The sequence below is a fragment of the Mytilus galloprovincialis genome, chromosome 9 (genome assembly GCF_965363235.1).
Source record: "Mytilus galloprovincialis chromosome 9, xbMytGall1.hap1.1, whole genome shotgun sequence".
NCBI lineage: Eukaryota > Metazoa > Mollusca > Bivalvia > Mytilida > Mytilidae > Mytilus > Mytilus galloprovincialis.
The window spans coordinates 12,089,092-12,103,179 of record NC_134846.1 but is presented as its reverse complement, the minus strand read 5'-3'; positions in this window follow the sequence as shown (position 1 = coordinate 12,103,179).

Sequence of the window (14,088 nt, the reverse complement as noted above, 5' to 3'; positions counted from 1 at the left end):
ATTGCCATTTCCAAGGCTTATGTACATATTTTCCTCTTCATCCTATTAACCCAGTATACAAGTTGGATGATAAAAAAAGAAAACACAAAACAATTAGCACCAGAATGATATTATCGGATTTATCCAATCGGTATTTTATTGATTTTTTACGATCGATTATTTAACTATTGAGTAAATATGTTTCGTCTCAAAGGGAATCACCAGCCCAGTAGTCAGCACTTCGGTGTGGTGTTGACATGAATATCAATTATATGGTCATTTTTTTTTAATAAATTTCCAGTTAACAAAACTATTTTTTGGAAAAAATAAAGATTTTCTTACCCCACGAGTAGATTACCTTAGTCGTATTTGGCACAACTTTGTAATTTTCGGTCCTCAATGCTCTTTAATTTTGTACTTGTTTGGCATTTTAACTGTGTTGATCTGATCGTCACTGATGAGTCTGATGTAGACGAAACGCGCGTCTTGCGTATTAAATTATGATACTAGTACCTTTAATAACTATTAACACTACATAAAGTCATTAGAATATAGTACCATGCGATTTTCACAGAACAAAGATGTATCAAAACAAAACTTTCAGACCACTCAACATGCCAATCACATTTAAGGGGGTACCTAACACTACAGGGAGATAACTCTGTCAGCTAAACGTTTTAATTACATTGTGTTGAAAAAGGAATATTAAGCTTCTCAATGATCAAAATTGGTGTTTGTCAAACTGCTATATAACCAGTGTAATTTTTCTGACAAAACGGTTGGTTCAAACTTTTTGAAATTTTTAATTTTAAAGTAAATACTTTGACAAAATTTTATGGAAATTAAACGAGCCAAATAAATTTTAGTGAAAGTGTTGGGTACCACCTTAAGACAGGGTGCAATTGTTTACTGACATAAATAAAGGGAGAATAGACACAACATAAAGGAAATATGAAATAAAGTAAAGATGGCTGATCATAAAGTTTAGAGGTATACATAGAATGTACAGTAGTTTCAACGTAATACAATGTAATAAAGAGAATTGAGAATGGAAATGGGGAATGTGTCAAAGAGACAACAATCCGACCATAGAAAAAACCAGCAGAAGGTCATCAACAGGTCTTCAATGTAGCGAGAAATTCCCGCACCCGGAGGCGTCCTTCATCTAGCTCCTAAACAAATATATACTAGTTCAGTGATAATGAACGCCATTCTAATTTGAAAATTGTACACAAGAAACTAAAATAAAAATAATACAAGACTATCAAAGGCCAGAGGCTCCTGACTTTGGCCATGCACAAAATGCGGCGGGGTTAAACATGTTTATGATATCTCAATCCTCCCTCTATACCTCTAGCCAATGTAGAAAAGTAAACACATGAAAATACTCACATTTAAAAGTCAGTTCAAGAGAATTCCGAGTCTAAATTGCACATAACAAAGAATATAAATGACATATTATACAAATGTTTAACCAAACAAATAATTATTTTGACATAACCTAGATATGCTATGTCAGGTTATAAAGGAACTTACACGTTACACAAAGAAGAAATGACAGGACGTAAAGACAAAGTGACACAGCGCTTAAATATTTACACTATAAGACAGGTACAGCGTATTTATTTACGTAATAAAATACTAAATCAGGAATATGACAGTTTTCTATTAGTTTGATGTGCTTGCAATTATTTTTATGTAGCCATTTGATAATGGACCGTCTGATTTGAATTTCCTTGTAGTCAGCATTTCTTTTTATCTTGTCTTTTAAATCTCATTGATGGTGTCCATATTAACGATGTCCAATAGTGAAATCATGTCTAAACCAGTACTGTACATGTGTAGTTACATTTTCGGGAACCGTTGAATTCCACATATTGAGTTACACTATACTATAAATTATTATTTCAAATCATTTCCGTGAAATTCTATTGAATTAAAAAGACCAAATAAGTCCACAAATGTACCTTCACAAACTGGGCGAACACGTTTTTAATTTTCTTCTACAAATTATTCCTGATATGGAAAATTAATACAGACATTTTAATCCCTTGAAATAAATACAGAAACTCATCAATAAATGGAATACTATTTTACAGATCTAAACAGTTCATTAGTCTGGCACATTCATTTGATTGTTATGTTACACATTTTAACATGTACTTACATGTGTTGTATTTTTAGGAATAAACTAAAATTATATTTGATTTTAACCAGGACCGAATAGAATATTACTAAATACAAGTCCCAGCTTTGACATGTTTATAATAATATCGATATTCGTCAGAAGCCTTACGTTGACAAATTATTTTAAATTTGTTGACGCTAGAATTATTTTTGTTATGCTATATAGTTCATACTACACCACAAAAAACTGTGTTTAAAAAGAACATTGTTAGTAAAAACAAATCCTTGATACATGCGTATGACGTCACATTATATGATAGAGAGCAGCATGACATGTATGAATGATTACTCTGATTTTCAAAGACAGTTCATTTTTTACTTTTTACTTTTCAACAGCAGTTACAAGTAAAAACAATTAAGATTGGTCGGCTTGAAGTTAGAATTATGGATACCGGTAGGGTGACATGTCTTCATGGTGACTGTTAGCCTACCCTTTAAACTAGCACATTAACAATACTGCTAAGAGTACTCATACTCAAAACGGATTAATATGGATTATATTTTACATTAAAGGGACTCTTATGGAACGCCGGATCTGTCTTATAGTGTAAATATTTAATGGGTTTTGTCGATTTGCCTTTACGTCCTGTCATTTCTTCTTTATGTTATGTGCAGATGCCTTTATTTCCTGACACGGCATCTCTATGTTATGTAAAATTAGTAATTTGTTTGGTCAAACAATTGTATAATATGTCATTGCTAAACTTTGTGGTGTAAAATATGCATTACATTATGCTGTAACTACTATATATTCTGTGAATACTTCGAAACTTTATGATCAACCACCTCTACATTCTCTCATATTTTATCTATGTTGTGTCTATTCTTCTTTTACGTAAGCTAGTTAATAATTGCGTCCTGTCTCAAGTGTTATTGTTATGTCAAATGTTCTAAAGGTTTTGTTTTGATACACCTTTGTTCTATGTAAATCTCATGATATTATAGTCTTGTGGCGTTATGTTGTGTTTATACATATGTATCTCCAGTGAAAAACACAATACATCATGGTATAATTCATATGCGTTTTGCCGAACAATTGATACTCTCTGTGAGCATTCATTACGTCATGTGCAAATGCCTTTTACATTATGTGCAAACCTCGTTTACCTTATGTGCAAACATCGTTCACCCTGTGTGCAAACATCGTTTACCTTATGTGCAAACACCTATTACGTTATGTTCAAATACCTATAAAGTTATGTATAAAAACTACATCGTCATGTGCAAACACTATTACGTTATGTGCAAATACCGCTTACATTATGTGCAAACACCATTTAAGTTATGTGCAAATACCGCTTACATTATGTGCAAACACCATGTAAGTTATGTGCAAATGCCTATTACATTATGTCCAAACATCTATTACGTTATGTGCAAAAACTTATTACGTTATGTGCAAACACCTATTACGTTATGTGCAAACACCTATTACGTTCTGGTAAACGCTTTTTTGACACAGATTAAAACAAAACGCATCAATAATATGCATTTTGAAAATGAAGAAAATTAAAAGTTTGACCTTTTCTAACAAACTGTGGATTTTTATATTAATTATATTGATTGGTGTAAAAATGCCAAATACATACAATGTATCTAGTTTTATGGGAAATTATTTTGCTCTACTTTAAGAGTGTGCGTTATGCATCCATGCTTTGAAAATTTGTTCACTTTACTTGTTGAAAATTGTAACAAATATACAGACACGACTCTAGTTTTCAAGAGGTGCAACCGAAAGGAACAATACGATATAAAAAGGAAGATGTGGTACGAATGCCAATGTGACAACTCTTCACAAGAGACCAGGATGATTTGTTATTACCCTCCCAGTAGGGTTTTCAACTAGCGAGAAACGTGTACTAGATTAATGCTACAAATGTAATGACGTCTCCCATGTAGCAGCTAAGGAATCCTACAAAATATTTAAGATTTTATTTTCGTTCATTTCCTTTAACAGTTGTGAATATTATTCTGATACCTTCCTAAGACTTATTATTTCCTTCGTCCCTGACAAGGCGTGTTGAGACGGGTGGGTGTCCTGAAAAGGGATGGTCAGGTGACCCGCCCCTCTTATCTGACAATTTTTTTTAAACTAACAGGGATGTTGGAAAAATTTGATCCGATTTTGGATCAGACAGATAAAGGGTGTAACAAAAAGCTGCAATTTCTAAAAAAAAAACTATTTTTTTCATATATTAAAAACTGCCTTTTTCTGTAATCCACAAAAATGACGCATACACATATTTTTTTCTGAATGAAAGGGTTATCAGCCTTGTTTCACCTTCACTAGCCATACTCGAAATTAAATCCCGCCACTTGAAACTCCAGATAATGACTTTCATTTATCCGTATTTGGTCCGGTAACTTTTCGAACCGTGTCATCAAGAACGATACAAAAAAATACATATTCTAGTAAATTGTAATTGTTTTCTTCTATTATTTTTTTTATAAGTGATGTGCATATCGTTTCTTTTGTTGTCTATAAGAATAAATAAATAATTTCGTTGCTAAAATGGTCATCATTACATAATTTTCCCTTTGAATTTCAGAAAAAACTGACTATCTATAAAAAAAGGTGTGGTATGAGAATGCCAATGAGACAATTCTCCACGAGAGACCAAATGACAAAGAAATAGATAACAATAGATCTTCTTATGGCATTTAAAAAAAAAAACATACCGCATAGTCAGCTAATCTATTTATTTTTTTACCCCATTTAATTTTTCACCAGTTTAAAAAAAAATGGTTACAGTTAAGTAATTCGCTTTTATCCTGCAATTAGCTAGTTATTGTATTTTATTTTACAACATTTTTTTTGCTTTGTTTGTACATGTACAAATAAAATTTCCTGCTACCCGCTTCCATGTTGATCAATCGGTAATATGGATATTTCTTTCTGGGTAATAGTTCGTTTTGGGGTTTTCTTTGAGTCTGCGTTTCAATAATTGTAAAAATCAGATACAATGGTTAAGATTTAAACAACTTATGCTCAAATACCAGGTGTAAATTGTAAACAATATATGTACATTGTCAGAAATATAAAATGCATTAGTTCTCGCTGCGAAACAGGAGAAAATTCGGCAAGCCTCGCTTTTCGTCCTGTTTCTAAAGCTCGTACAAATAAATTTCACGTTTACCGACAAAGTACATTGATAATCAATACATTATTCCAGTTGTTGATATGAATTTATCTTCTGATAGATTGAATTTGAGTGGGCATTCATATTTTCCAGCAAAACATTCAATGTCCCACGCAGAGAGAGGGAGCAAAGACAGATAACTCTGCATGGGAGATTGCAAACGTTCTTGAGATATTCTTCCGCATGCGGTAACACATTTTTTCTGTACGTGTGTATAAATATTAAAGATTTTTTACTTTATTTATGTTTCTAACGAGTTTAACGACATTTTCATATTATTAATTTATGTTCAAAAAAATATATTTTTAGGAGTATCCATTTGAAATGAATTAAGAACAAGTGATTAGGAATGTAATTTTGCACTCGATAATGTCCACGTATTTATTATTATCATGTTTATAGATCAGTTACAATCTCAAAACGAAGGTTACGTAATGGAAATTTAGGCGACAGCAATACACATAAATGCCCTCACTGTCATCCGATGTAAAATGAATAGAGAAGTTGTTCATTAAGATATCATTAGATAAACAAAAACACGGACCTAATTTTTTTTTCTCTTTTTGATTTCTCATTCAATGACCAGTGGCGGAACCAGAATTTTTGAAAATGATGGAGCTGCGTTTGTTGGTTCTATGAGTAGTTAGATTAAGAGGGGGCTCGGGACTCAGTTTTGCCAAAACTCCCTGCTAATTAAAAAAAAATACAAGATAAGAGGTGGCGGGAAAATATCTTCGTCCTCGGTCAATATAATCTGAATAGACGCATATATAATGTGTTGACCTTGTCAAAAGTCTATAATTCATAAATGTAATTCGGCGCCTTCCAAAACCATATGTTATGAGTATGTATGCAAGATATGGCGACCTATGAAATGACCCGTTGGGTGCAGATGAAAGAGAACATTACATAAATAAGGCCGTTAGTGCTCTCGTTTGAATTGTTTTACATAATCTTTTCGGGGCCTTTTATTGTTGACTATGCGGTATGGGCTTTGCTCATTGTTGAAGGCCGTACGGTGACCTAAAGTTGTTAATTTCTGTGTCATTTTGGTCTCTTGTGGAGAGTTGTCTCATTGGCAATCATACCACGTCTTCTTTTTTTATATCAACTTATTTTCCGTTCACATTTTCCGTAAAGAAATGAGGTTGCATTTTGTTTTTTACATGTAGCTTTTTTTTTTTGCTTCGAATAACAGGGTTGTTTCATGATGTGGCTGATATTCAGCAACAACTATTCAATTTGGCTTAAATGAGATAAATAATTACAGACTGATTTCTTCTGAGGATATTAAGCCATCAAATGCCGGAAAATTAATTATGTGTATTACATTTCAGATCAAATGTTATTAATTCATGGTCGTTTTATTATGCATTTATTACACACTGAAATTGAAAATTGAAATATCAATCATTAATACGTCTTTATTTGCATTGCTAATCTGCAATATGCACGATTTGTTTGCTAAAAAATGTTCCTGTACAATGTTTTCAAAAATGCATTAAATGTATTTTATGACTTTTGTCAATCTAGGCACACCTCCAGAGAGACACACCTCGAGAATCGTGTCTATATATTTGTAAATATTTTAATTTTCAACAAGTAAAGTGAACAAAATATAAAAAGAATGGATGTATAACGCACACTCTTTAAGTAGAACAAAAAACTAAATATTTATATAACATTTTTATATCAATCAATATATAAAAATACTACATTTCCAATACTAAATCAACAACCCGATGCACATATATTACATTCAGTTCACATTCAGCATCCAATGGATATTACCTTGAAAAAGAATACAGCGAAGTAGTTCAGAGCTTTTTAGAAAGCTAAAACTTATAATTTTCTTAATTTTCAAAATGTATATCACTGATGCGTTTTGTTTTAATCTGTGTCAAAAAAGCGTTTACCAGAACGTAATAGGTGTTTGCACATAACGTAATTGGTGTTTGGACATAACGTAATAGGTGTATCCACCTAACGTAATAGATGTTTGGACATAATGTAATAGGCATTTGCACACAGCGTTTTCGGTGTTTGCACATAATGTAAGCGGTATTTGCACATAACGTAATAGTGTTTGCACATAATGATGTAGTTGTTATACCTAACTTAATAGGTATTTGCACATAACGCAATAGGTGTTTGCACATAAGGTAAACTATGTTTGCACATAGGGTAAACGATGTTTGCACATAGGGGGAACGATGTTTGCACATAAGGTAAACGAGGTTTGCACAAAACGTATAAGTTGTTTGCACATAATGTAAAAGGCATTTGCACATGACATAATGAATGCTCACAGAGAGTATCAATTGTTCGGCAAAACGCATAGGAACTATACCATGATGTGTTGTGTTTTTCACTGGAGATACATATGTATAAACACAACATAACGCCACAAGACTATAATATCATGAGGTTTACATAGAACAAAGGTGTATCAAAACAAAACCTTTAGAACATTCGGCATAACAATCACATTTGAGACAGGACGCAATTTTTAACTGACTTACGTAAAAGAAGAATAGACACAACATAGATAAAATATGAGAGAATGTAAAGGTGGTTGATCATAAAGTTTCGAAGTATTCACAGAATATATAGTAGTTAAAGCATGATGTAATGCCTATTGTACACAACAAACTTTAGCAATGACAAATCATACTACTGTTTGACCAAACAAATAACTAATTTGACATAACACAAAGATGCCGTGTCATGAAATACAGACATTTGCACATAACATAAAGAAGAAACGACAGGACGTAAAGACAAAGCGACAGAACACATTAAATACTTACACTATAAGACAGTTCCGGCGTTCCATAGACTCTAGCTGTCTAAATCATGTTCACCAATTTTCTCAAATTCTCATATATTATAACATACCTAAATGTAAATCTATCAAAAAAGTCTAAAATTAACAATCTTTGATAGATTAACTCGAAATAATGTATCAGCATTTAGTGTTTATTTTAGTTAAGATACCATCTAAATTAGGTGACTTTCCGAAGACTGCCGATGGTTATATAGCTTGATTTAAACATGAACTATAGATATCAATAGAAAAACGATTTAATGCAATTGGATTTTGCTTGTTCTGTTTGATTTCATATCAAAGGTTAAAAAAAAAATTAATAATCATTTTTACCTGTATAAGAATGAGTTTTTGTAGATCAGTCAAAATTTACTCTTGTTTCTCTTTCAAGATTTACATTATTTTCCTGTTACTATGTGAACATGCCTATTTCATCCGTAGCCCACCTCTAGCTAAGAGGTTCAATAGTAGTTCACATGAATACTGATTTAATGAGGGCGAATTATTCACTTACAAGTGAATAATTTATTAGCAATTTTTTCTTTGACAAAACTTAATCAAACTCGCTTATTTAACTATTTTTTTGTATTAATGAATTTTGCTATATCTCGTAGCTTTAGGTGTTTTGAAATTGTTGAAAATCATTATCAAAGTATACCTAATAACATTAAAATTGTAAAAATCAAGTTTTTTTTGCGTGCGTGTCAAGTATTTGTTATCTTACTATCGTGTCCTTCAATGAATTGTTAGCCTATATGTCAATTCCGGTTTGATTATTTTGTAACACTTTTTAAACATAAGCTGTTTACTTTGTCAATTGTATGGGCCGCTACCAATCCGAAGCATGGTTAACATTAATTATAATATCTAGTTACAATCATTACGTGCTTAAATGAATTTGAATTACCCGTTAGAACCTCCTTGTCAAAGAAAATGTATGTTCATCTTGAAGGAAACACAACATAAAAAATATCTGATATCACATCGTCAATTTTGGAATTGGCAAATCAACTATTATATATATGTTAGACTCAGATCGACGTCCGGCCTCTAATCGACGTCCGTTCCTCAAATCGACGTCAGTTTCTCAAATCGACGTCCAAATCTGACGTCACATTCTCAAATCGACGTCCAATATTTTGAGACTCTAATCTACGTCCAATGTGACGGCATTTATTGCCAAAACTACACCCGATTTATTTTTGTCGATTGTAGTCGTCTTAAATTGATGTCCAATATCAATAAATAATAAATTACTGTACATAACTAATGCTGTTAGTTTTCTCGTTTGAATTGTTTTACATTGTCATATCGGAGACTTCGATAGCTGACTATGCGGTATGGGCTTTGCTCATTGTTGAAGGCCGCACGGTGAGCTATAGTTGTTAATTTTTGTCATTTTGATCTCTTGTGTAGAGTTATCTCAATGGTCTTCTTTTTTATATTAATTGTTTACACTTATACATGTACATATTTTGTAGGGTTCACACTCACACATTAATACATACTTTACATGTCGATTTTTTTCAACCCGAAATAGGTATCATGCATATTAAAGTCTATCTTGATACAAAGTTAATCGAATAGATCTACATAGTAGTGTGGCATTCCTATTCATGTTAATAATTGACATACATGAAAGTATGGCACGCCGTTTTTATATTTATTCAAATTTGAAGATATCTTATTTATTTAACAAGATATCTTCTTAAGTATTTAAAAGATATCTTTAATTTTTATAAGATATCTTATTTAATTTGAAAAATAAGATATCTCTATTTGTTTATAAGATATCTCTATTAGTTTATAAGATATCTCTATTAGTTTATAAGATATCTCTATAAGTTAACAAGATATCTCTATTAATTAATAAGATATCTTATAAAGTATATAAGATATCTTACTTCATTATAAAGATATCTTTTAAATACATACTTTATAAGATATCATATTAATTAATAGAGATATCTTATAAACTAATAGATATATCTTATTAACTTATGGAGATATCTTATATATTAAAAATAAGACATCTTTATGACCAATTAAATAAGATATCTCTATAATTTAATAAGATATCTCTAAAAGTTTATAAGATATCTCTATTAGTTTATAAAATATCTCTATAAGTTAATAAGATATCTCTATAAGTTAATAAGATATTTCTAAAAGTTTATAAGATATCTCTATTAGTTGATAAGATATCTCTATAAGTTGATAAGATATCTCTATTAATTAATAAGATATCTTATAAAGTATATAAGATATCTTACTTCTTTATAAAGATATCTTTTAAATACATACTTTATAAGATATCTTATTAATTAATAGAGATATCTTATAAACTAATAGAGATATCTTATTAACTTATGGAGATATCTTATAAGGTAAATAAGATCCTCTATTATTAACTATATAAAAGATATCTTATATAGTTAAAAAGATATCTTATAAATTAATAGAGATATCTTATATTTTAAATAAGATATCTTATATATTTAATAAGATATCTTTATAAACATTTTAATAAGATATCTTATTTAATATATAAGATATCTTATTTAATAAATCAGATATCTCAATTAATATATAAGATATCTCATTTTGTTATTAAGATATCTCAATTAGTTTATAAGATATCTTGTTTAACTAAATAAGATATCTCGAAATTGAATAAATATAATAACGGCGTGCCATATGAAAGCAACCTAACGACAAAGAAATCCAAACGACATCTATATTCAATCTTCAACATTAGACAAAATAAGGAAGTACAGCCAATCGTGTTTTATTTTAGTTTGGACTCTGTAAGATATTTTTCAACAAATTTCTGAGTTTTACACCTGGAGTGAAACATATACGCAAGAAATTGGCGTTATGTTTTTATGTTGTGCTATTACCTCGCCGTTCTAGGTTAACCCCAACATATTATTTATGGGCCTGGAGTGCAGTTGTTTTCGATGGTTTATGACTGTCATATTTGTTTTTCAGATTTTTTTTATAAATAAGACCGTTAATTTTCTAATTTGAATTGTTTACATTATTCATGTCATATCACATCTCCTTAATTTTATGTAATTTCTGAAATTAAAAAAAATTCACAACCTGTTTACATATGTAGTCTACTATGTGATAAATCCTTAAAAAAAATATATAAATATTTGTGTGACAAATAGGATCTATTTAAATATATATATATTTTTTAAGGATTTATCACATAGTAGACTAAATATGTAAACAGGTTGTGAAAATAATCGGGGCTTTTTATAGCTGACTATGCGTTATTGGCTTTGTTCATTGTTGAAGGCCGTACGGTGACCTTTACTTGTTAATTTACCTTCATTTTGGTCTCTTGTGGAGAGTTGTCTCATTGGCATTCATATAACATCTTTTTTTTTATATTAATTGTTTACGCTTATACATGTACATGTTTAGTAGAGTTCAAACATTAATACATACTTTCCATATAATGTTTTTTCAACCCGAAATAGATATCATGCATATTAAAGTTTATCTTGATAAAAAGTTAATCCATAGTAGTAGTTTGTCATTCCTATTCATGTTAATAAATGACATGTATGTAAGTGTATGTGAAGGAGAAAGGAACTTAACGACAAAGAAAACCAAACGATTTCTAGAGGGGAATTATTCAATTTTCAACAATAGACAAAATAAGGAAGTACAGCCAATTGTTGTTTTTTTAGTATTATAATTCGGACTATGCAAGATATTTTTCAACAATTTTTTTAGTTTTACACCTGGTGTAAAACATGTACGCAAGAAATTGGCATTATGTTTTTATGTTGTGCTATTACACAACTGTTCTAGGTTAAGTGCTCACACACATGCTTAACCCTAACATAATCTTTATGAGCCTATAATGCAGTGGTTTTCGATGGTGTTTGTCTATCATATTTCTTTTTCAGATATTTTGTTTATAAATAAGACCGTTAAGTTTCTTATTTAAATTGTTTATATTATTCATGTCATACCACATCTCGTTATTTTATGTAATCTCTAAAATTAAAAAAAAAAATGATAACACAACCTGTTTGCATTATTTAGTCTAGTATGTAATAAATCTTTTAAAAAACCAGCATTTTTTAAAATAAATTCTATTTGTCACACATATGTTTAAGGCTCTAAAGGTTTCAGCTGCTGTGGGTTCTGGTCAATTTTGTACTATGTGTCCAAAACGGATGTTGATTAAAGAAGCTAAAAATTGGAAGTCGATTAGAGAAACCAAAACATGGACGTAGATTAAATAGGCAAATAATTGGCCGTAGATTTGAAGGGTTTATTGTAACGTCAGATTTGGACGTCGATTCGAGGAACGGGTGTCGATTAGAGACCGGACGTCGATCTGAGTCTTACACATATATATATATATATATATATAATTAGAAACTTAAAATCGAATAACGAATCAACTTGAGCCTCGCTATAGTCAATTGAGTGATTTAATTTTCACATAGTCAGTATACATTAATCAGGTAGGTTGGACTTGTTCTTTGCCTATTAATTTTACGCATCGTGTAGAAAATGAATATTAGAGTATTTGTATAATTTTTTTATAAAATCGAATTTAAAGTAATATTTTTTAAAACAAATTAAAATGTGTATTATCTGGTGGTATAGGGTTGAAAACTAAATGTGTAATCTTGTACTGTGTTATCCGTATTACAATTTCATTACAATAATCTACATCGTGCATATTGTTTTGGTTTTGTAAAATTGAACACTAGTCGTGTAAATTTTTTTTCCAAACTTGCACTTCAGGCTTGTCAGTACTGACATGACTCCTGTTGAAGATATGTCGGCGTCGATTGATATAAATGATTTGTGACGGTCGAAAATATATTCCTTAGTAAACCTGCACTTGCAACCGTCAAATTGTCAATAGATGACGGCAACTCTTTAACTACTGTCATGAATGATATATAACGACAGTATAGTGATATTGTATTTCTAAGAGGAGAAACAATTCCAATAACCAGGTTGTTTAAATATTTTAAACTTTTCTTTACTCTTTGTTTTGTTACCTCTTGTATATGATATACAGTAGTTTATCACACGAAATCATACGTAATTTCGAATTTAAGGACATTTTTAAAACGCAATTTTGTGAAGCACTGTTGCATTGAAGAACACTGACTGGCTTGAATGTAAAGTATTGATCGACAAGACATCGCCAATAATTCCCATCGTAAAACTACAGAATGATAATGCTTGATTTCGTTCTCTTCCTTGTGTAAAGGGATTGGTTGCATTTTGTATTACATATAACTACAAAAACAGATTGGCAGTAAAGGTGAACAACGGAAATCGAGTAAAATACTCACTGCTTGTTAAAACGTTAATCCACAAAACACGATAACTATTTTGTCGATGAAAATCTGATGTGGATGTTTTCATTTGAGCATGTAAAAATGAACTGCAATATCTTACGAATGTAAAGCGCTAAAACGGTGCTCTGAGTCATAAAATTGCCGCAAGATAAGAAAATGATAATTCAAAATGAAGAATTGACTGTATTTTTGAGACAAAGAATAGCAATACAAGAACTGTTCTTTTCTTTTTATGTCTTTTGCCGTTTATGTACATATTTGATGTCATGAATGGAAATACTATAAAGTGTGGAATAATTCAAAATTCTAAATTTATGCTTTATATAAATGTCGTGATTGGTTTGAAAATATCAAAGTAGATCTTTGAAATTCTAAAGAATTGTCATCTGGTCAGAAAAATGTTATAAGGTCATATAGATGAATCGAGCTTTTTTTTTTCCAATTACTTTTATTACGATAAAAAATACGTTTTTATAAATACACTATGCTTTATATACAGTTATGTCCTGCAACAAATATATGAAAAAAAAAGTAAAATCTAACCAATTATAGTCACATTCCCGTCCTCTTGTATTCTACTGTAACATGACAGAAGAAAAATGATCAT